At 39.4% G+C, this 7,469-nt stretch overlaps 1 pseudogene; it reads right to left on the bottom strand.

The window, feature by feature from the left end:
• LOC137278833 (bone morphogenetic protein 1-like) lies at window positions 1-6,191 on the bottom strand (annotated as a pseudogene).
• Between the last annotated feature and the right edge of the window lie 1,278 nt (window positions 6,192-7,469).

Genomic DNA, 7,469 nt, shown 5'->3' with positions numbered 1-7,469 from the left:
TCAACACAAGCAGTTACTGAGACACATGCAATCAAATATACCCGAATCGAACTGCAATCTGAAGCCTTTGTGTTCAATGCTTTTGTCCGAGTAGAAGCCAATCCGTACATATGGCCCTGAACTGATCAAAGAGAACCGACCCAGCTCACTGGGAGACTTTGTTTGTCCTGCAAATAGTATAATTAATATCATAAAATGAGTGATCGATTTCACGATAACAACACATACGAGACCAACAAATGGCATGTCTTGGAGTATTAATTTGCATACCATCATGAACAACCACAAAGTCGTGACACTTCGTTGAAGATGGAGACGTGGCCTCTAAACTAGTGTTGAGTACTTGGATCCGAATTCTTGAACCACCCATTTCTTGGGGAATCCAGACACATTCCATGTCGCTGCCAATTGAAGAAAAATTAATAACATATACCCATGCTTCTAAGCAAAACTATATACAATATCCTTTCCATGTACTTACGAAACCACTGCAACAACCGGAGCACACTCGGCCGCTTTTTGCCATGTCAGAAGAATGTTTTTTGTAAATTTCTATTGTTGATACAAAGTGTACGCTTGAACACAGCGGCGACATCCGTTACAATGACTGAGAGTAACCAGAAGTAAAATTTCCAATTCAAAACACAGTAACAAATGCTACAAGTCCATAAGGGGACCTGCAGGTCTTTGGTGCTGTAACCATCAAAATGTTGAAGGAAGAATCCTGGACTCTTTGAAATCCTAACATAACAAATATAGTCACTATTTGTGAAGCGTAGAGTACTATTTAAGTTGCGGTTTAGAAGATAAATCAATGAAAGATATAGTCTTTTCATCAATATCGAAAAGTATAAAAAACAACGACACACTTGATGTACTAAGTTTAATGTCTGAGCCATACATAACGTGATTCAAATTGGAGCAAACAGGCTTAAAGAAACAGGGGCTCCATTTACGGAGCAACCTTTACTAAAGTTAACCTTAACTCCCATTCTTTAACACTGCAATGATGTTACGTTAGTGCTTTGTGATAGGAGAACCTGGTGAGTAACAGATATAGCCCATATGTAGTTTCCCATCTTAAAATGCACATTTCTCCATGAGAGATAAAATCATTTCTCAAAACAAATCTCTTCTGTAGAATTCAGAGTTGCTGAATGAGTGAACAGCCTTGAAACATTATCACGGGGAAATTGAATTTGCACCCGTATACAATTCAAATATATAATGTTCGAAGTTCAGCACTAAACATATTGTTTTCTCAGTAAATTTCAGATGAAGCTTGCTGAGTATGTTCGAAGTTCAGCACTAAACATATTGTTTTCTCAGTAAATTTCAGATGAAGCTTGCTGAGTATGAAGACGATTTAATATTATTACCTTCGGTAACCATGAGGGTAAACCGGAGATATCAGAGTTTGGGTTCGAGTAAGGAAGCTGATGACGTCAACATTCCCGCCACAGGAGTCAAACTCTGAAATGATCCAATCAATCAATGGTTCAATTCTCATCCAATGGATGTCTGTCGGGGGGTTTCTTTACTGTGACTGTGAAAAGGTTACCGAAATACAGGTACACTGAACATTCTCAAATCGTTGAAGAATATGCCATCATTTATGGTTCCGTAATTTCGATATAATTAAGTTATATTTGATTCTTGAAACAATGGACGCGTAGGGGCAGTGTCCTGTGGATGACAAACCACACACATGTCCAAACTATTGATGGTAAGTGCTAAAAGCAATACTCACACACGTAGAACAGTACTCACATGCACACATGTACGAATTGTTTTGTATTTCGTGACCTATAAGTTCTATCAATTCTAAAATTAAAGGTCACATGCAACCAAAACGTCAAACATAATTAAAACACAGTTATCACTTATTCATTATATATGCAATGCATTGCTCATTAAGAAAAAAGAACAAGTAAACAAAATTATAACCGTATAATCGCAAATGAAAAGTGCAATATTTTGTGCTTTGGTTTACCTCCCTCGAAACGAAACGGTACGCAAGTGTAACGCAACTTTTTCATTAGCCACATGTTCATTTGCCGATGCGCTTTAGCCGGCTGTTTGTTTATGGCGTATAAGCGCGATGGGTGTTAACTGTATGTGGTCAGTGATTGAAGTTGTGCATTACATATTGTCATTAGCAGGCAGTCAGACATGGAAGTGTCAGTAAACAATCACAATTAATTATTGTCACAATCAACATGTTTTGGGGTGTTTTTTTATGTAACGAGTAGATTATTTACTTCTTTGTGTAGATAACCAAGATTAGACTACTACTCACGACCTGATGCTCCGGGCAGGCATGCTGTTTCAAGCTTCGCGAACCTATTCACTGAGCATGCGTTATTAGCGCATCGCAGCATGGCTCTTGAAACCACTTTTTCCCAACGCTGGGGGGAATTTAGTGAATGGTTTGAAGTCCAATTTCGCGGGCTTTTATTCATCGCGTTTTTTTCAACGTTATAGGTTGAATTGGCATTTTTGATGATTTGTTTCTCTAAGTGCATACCGAAAGGTATCAGAATCTCCAAAGCTCTGTTTTACATTGCATGTGACCTTTAATAAATTGGAACCGTAAAAACATGTCATCGAAGGACAGTAAGAACACTAGGCTATCGCAGATATGAACATAAAACTAGCAATGGGAGCTAAAACATTGTATATGTATATGAAACACGGGCTATAAACTGCCAACGACTGATTTAGATCACCATACTAGGGTCCATGGGCACTTACAGTATCTTTACTACCTACATGGACCCTGGTTGGATTTACACCATCCCTTTAGCCACTGGCTAGTGTAAGATATGCCAGAATACTACGACTGAAAACTCTATAGACTTAAATTTACTTATACATTCACTTATATTAAAATAGTAAGCAAATATATCTCATAACGATGGACATACCATTCGTTTGGAAGAACCTAGCTTTGAATCCTTTGAAAGTTCCATACTGATCAGCGTAAAACTGTACAGTCATAACCTGCCCACTGCTCTTCACCTCTGGTGTTTTTTCGTTACACCATGTTGCCAGCAAGGGAGATTTAATGGAAGGACCTGGATGGAAGTGGACATGTATAAAGATGCCCGAATCTAGACGTGCTGGATACCAACTATGTGCAACTAGAGTCTGACAGATTACTTGATAGGCATTTCCTCGAGTTTGGTGGATGACAAAAAATGACGAAAACACATTTACATTATCATCTTCTATATCTTATCGTTACAGCAACGTTTTGACATAGATCGCTAACCAAGAAGGGAGAATTATTTACTTTGCCATGTGAATGATGCTGAAAATTATGTAGCACTCATGGCATGCACCACTTGCATCCATGTCTGTAAGCGATTTCAAAGAATGTAAAACTTGTGTTAAATTTGATAATTTTAATGAGTAACATTTTCAGATATACATCAAAATCTATGTAATCAACTAACAGTCCTTGTATCATATGACTTGAAGCAATTGTTATAGTTATCTTACCATCGAAGGCTTTTCCCAAGTCGTGGTTACACGTTAGGCCATATTCAACGCCGTCATCTTCAACGGTAAGCTGCATCCTCATATAATCCAGTTCTGTTTTTATTGTCCAGACACAAGAATCATTGCTGAAAGACAGAGGCAAAGACACAGTCATAAAGCAGCGAAGGGTATTGAGTATCAACATCCATACTGACTGAACACATTCCTCATTATTCAATGATCTTAGAGATGATTTACATGCTCAGTAGACACAACTGTACCGAAACAAGGCAATACTCATAAAAAAACACTACCAAGAATATTAGCCTAGTGTGTGACTTACTCTCAGTATCCGTTTGGATAGCCTGGAGTTTGCAAGTACTGCGGCTTGTCCGTCGCTGTAAGTGTAGTGTCTCCGCAAGTTTGAACACTGGTCGTATTCTCTGAAACTAAGATTAACATATAGTTAGGTGTGTGTAGTTATGGCTATCCAACTACGGGATTGAAATAATGAATTTTCAATGCCTAGTCATTATTGTCGATAAACCACAATCCTAAACGTGTGATTGAGTATTGTAAACCAAAAGTCACTGTGTTCTGTAATCTGATTGGTTGAAAAACATGATTAAATGGTATTAGAAACTGAAAGACTATTCACTGCGTATTGACACGTAAACAATTGTTTTGTTGTGTCATCAACAGTGGTGACGTCATTCAAATCATATTTCGACGTAAAGTTAGAATGACGTCACAAATGAGCAACTCCAGATGCTACCATGAGAACCAGCTGAAACGGCCAGCTGATGACACTTCACTGCTGTGTCCGTATTCGATGTAAACGAGTGCAGACACTAAAACCCCTTTGGTTTACTATTGTGTTTACAATGTCGATAAACATCATGTGTTGGCCACTTTCCGGGTGTTATTGAGTATTTGAAGCACGGGAATATTTCATTTGAAACATCCGGCTGACGCCGTCGGTTCCAAATGCATTCCCGTGCTTCAAATACTCAATAACACCCGGAAATTGGCCAGCACATGATGTTTATCTCCTAATTGTCTACTATTTGGGCGAATTAAACATTTTAAAAGTGATTGAAAGAATTTTAAATCCTAAATTGTAAACCAAAAGTCACTGTGTTCTGTAATCTGATTGGTTGAAAAACATGATCAAATGGTATTAGATTCCCGGAAACTGCAAGACTATTCACTGCGTATTTACACGTAAACAATTGTTTTGTTGTGTCATCAACAGTGGTGACGTCATTCAAATCATATTGTGACGTAAAGTTAGAATGACGTCACAAATGAGCAACTCCAGATGCTACCATGGGAACCAGCTGAAACGGCCAGCTGATGACACTTTACTGCTGTACTCATACTCGATGTAAACGAGTGCAGACAGTAAAACCCCTTTGGTTTACTTTTTTGTTTACAATGTCGATAATCATCATGTGTTGGCCACTTTCCGGGTGTTATTGAGTATTTGAAGCACGGGAATATTTCATTTGAAACATCCGGCTGACGCCGTCGGTTCCAAATGCATTCCCGTGCTTCAAATACTCAATAACACCCGGAAATTGGCCAGCACATGATGTTTATCTCCTAATTGTCTACTATTTGGGCGAATTAAACATTTTAAAAGTGATTGAAAGAATTTTAAATCCTAAATTGTAAACCAAAAGTCACTGTGTTCTGTAATCTGATTGGTTGAAAAACATGATCAAATGGTATTAGATTCCCGGAAACTGCAAGACTATTCACTGCGTATTTACACGTAAACAATTGTTTTGTTGTGTCATCAACAGTGGTGACGTCATTCAAATCATATTGTGACGTAAAGTTAGAATGACGTCACAAATGAGCAACTCCAGATGCTACCATGGGAACCAGCTGAAACGGCCAGCTGATGACACTTTACTGCTGTACTCATACTCGATGTAAACGAGTGCAGACAGTAAAACCCCTTTGGTTTACTTTTTTGTTTACAATGTCGATAATCATCATGTGTTGGCCACTTTCCGGGTGTTATTGAGTATTTGAAGCACGGGAATATTTCATTTGAAACATCCGGCTGACGCCGTCGGTTCCAAATGCATTCCCGTGCTTCAAATACTCAATAACACCCGGAAATTGGCCAACACATGATGTTTATCTCCTAATTGTTTTCCCTTTCTAAAGAGTCGAGTAGTGAAATAAATCACTAAATTTAAAGTCTTAATCAATGCCCCAGACGGTCATATTATATTCTGAAGTTTGTGCATTTAAGATTTCGATAGACAATATTAACATTGTTTCCGATATGCACATGAAACGAAATTCATGAAAGGAAAACGTCATAAAAACGTGATGATCACATTTAGCATTAACCATTAATTGTGCTATTGTTGGCGTCGCCATATTACGTGCCTTTGTTTATATAAATGACCTTGGTACGAGCATTTACAAACATGGCGTCAAGACATGACGTCATCAGTTGCTACGTCATCACACTACACCACAGATAACTTCACTTCTGGAATTCATAAAATGTGAGTACAAAAACATATTAATCAAGTCCACCAAGTTGTAACTGACGACTTAGTGATAATAATACGACTTAGATATATATTTGATGAAATTACGATAATGTTCTTACCAGATAGCGAAACCAAAGCAGATACACAAATGCACATCAGACTGATGCCAAGGCTCAGAATGTTTTCCATGTTTAATTTTCCACATTAAAATTAAATGTTTATGTGATTGTGAGTTTTCCTATTGCAACCATTATCTTTCTGTCTTTGTGATAAGTCAATCTGGATAATCTGATATGCATGATCAGACCGCCCGGTCTTGTCGATATCTGAATATGAAGATTGAAGACAAAGGTTGAGACACTAAATAAACAACGTTTGCGAATGTTGGAATGGGAGTGTTTTCTGGCCTTGCTATTAAGTTGCCACACATAGAAAAGATCCTTACCGCGCGGTACTGGTGAGTGATTGACGTCGCTTTGATCTTTTTAATTATGACGGAGTTTCATCTTAGTGCCAATGGCGAAAGCCAGAATGATTCCCCCCATGGATTCTACAACCCATCCTGCCAATGAGGCAATAGTCACACTGCTATCTCAGACTTCCGGGAACCCATTCATTGCTCATCGTCACTTGCCAAAGATTCTATCCGCATCAGTATGGGGAGGGGCAGCAGCCCCAAGACTCGCAGCATACTCGCTTCACCACTTACAAGATTAGGTTGAATATTTAGTGATATCACCACGATTACGAACTGTGTATATCTTGGGAACTCGGTGTTGCTGATAACACAGCTATTGTGTGTGTGATAACTGCTGGTTCCAAATCTTCAACAGCTATCCGTGTCCAGGTGCGCTGGGTATACGGATATACGTACAGGATTATACGAAAGCTCATTGACTCTTTTCATGCATTTCATGTTTTCTTGGCACCCGTGAACGGCCACCTCCTCGTGGTGTGTGCTGAGTAACGCTGAGAGCCGTTCACCCCCGTTGTGGACCCGGGGGGATATTTGGTCCACCAACCCGTTTGCCGTGGGTTGCGGCCCTGTGTCGGTGGAGGAGGGAATCCCGGTGGTTGAGGGCATGGGAGCAGGACCTTTGTTCCTATTGCTCAACACACCACTTTGGCCCTGACTTCACCTACACGGGTGGTTGAATGGGCCCGGTTCGACCAATCGGCTGGTCATGCCAAGCCCTGTGCATGGACTATGTATGTGTCATTGCACAAATTTTATTTGGAATTGTTTGAATTTACTTGGCACTACTATTGATCTCTAACTTTTTGGATTGTGAAATATGATAATATGAACTTTGCCTAGAGTCTTATGCCAGAAGGCGGTGCCTCATGGGCCAACCTGGTGGATCAATTATTTATAATTCTTCTGCTGGAGTATATCATCTGAGTATCCTTGGTGCTGCAAGTCGGAGGCCCACTTGTTTTTAGCATTGTCCTTGTGATACTCCGTGG

This window comes from Haliotis asinina, chromosome 3 (genome assembly GCF_037392515.1).
Source record: "Haliotis asinina isolate JCU_RB_2024 chromosome 3, JCU_Hal_asi_v2, whole genome shotgun sequence".
NCBI lineage: Eukaryota > Metazoa > Mollusca > Gastropoda > Lepetellida > Haliotidae > Haliotis > Haliotis asinina.
This window is presented reverse-complemented; position numbering and strand designations above follow the sequence as displayed.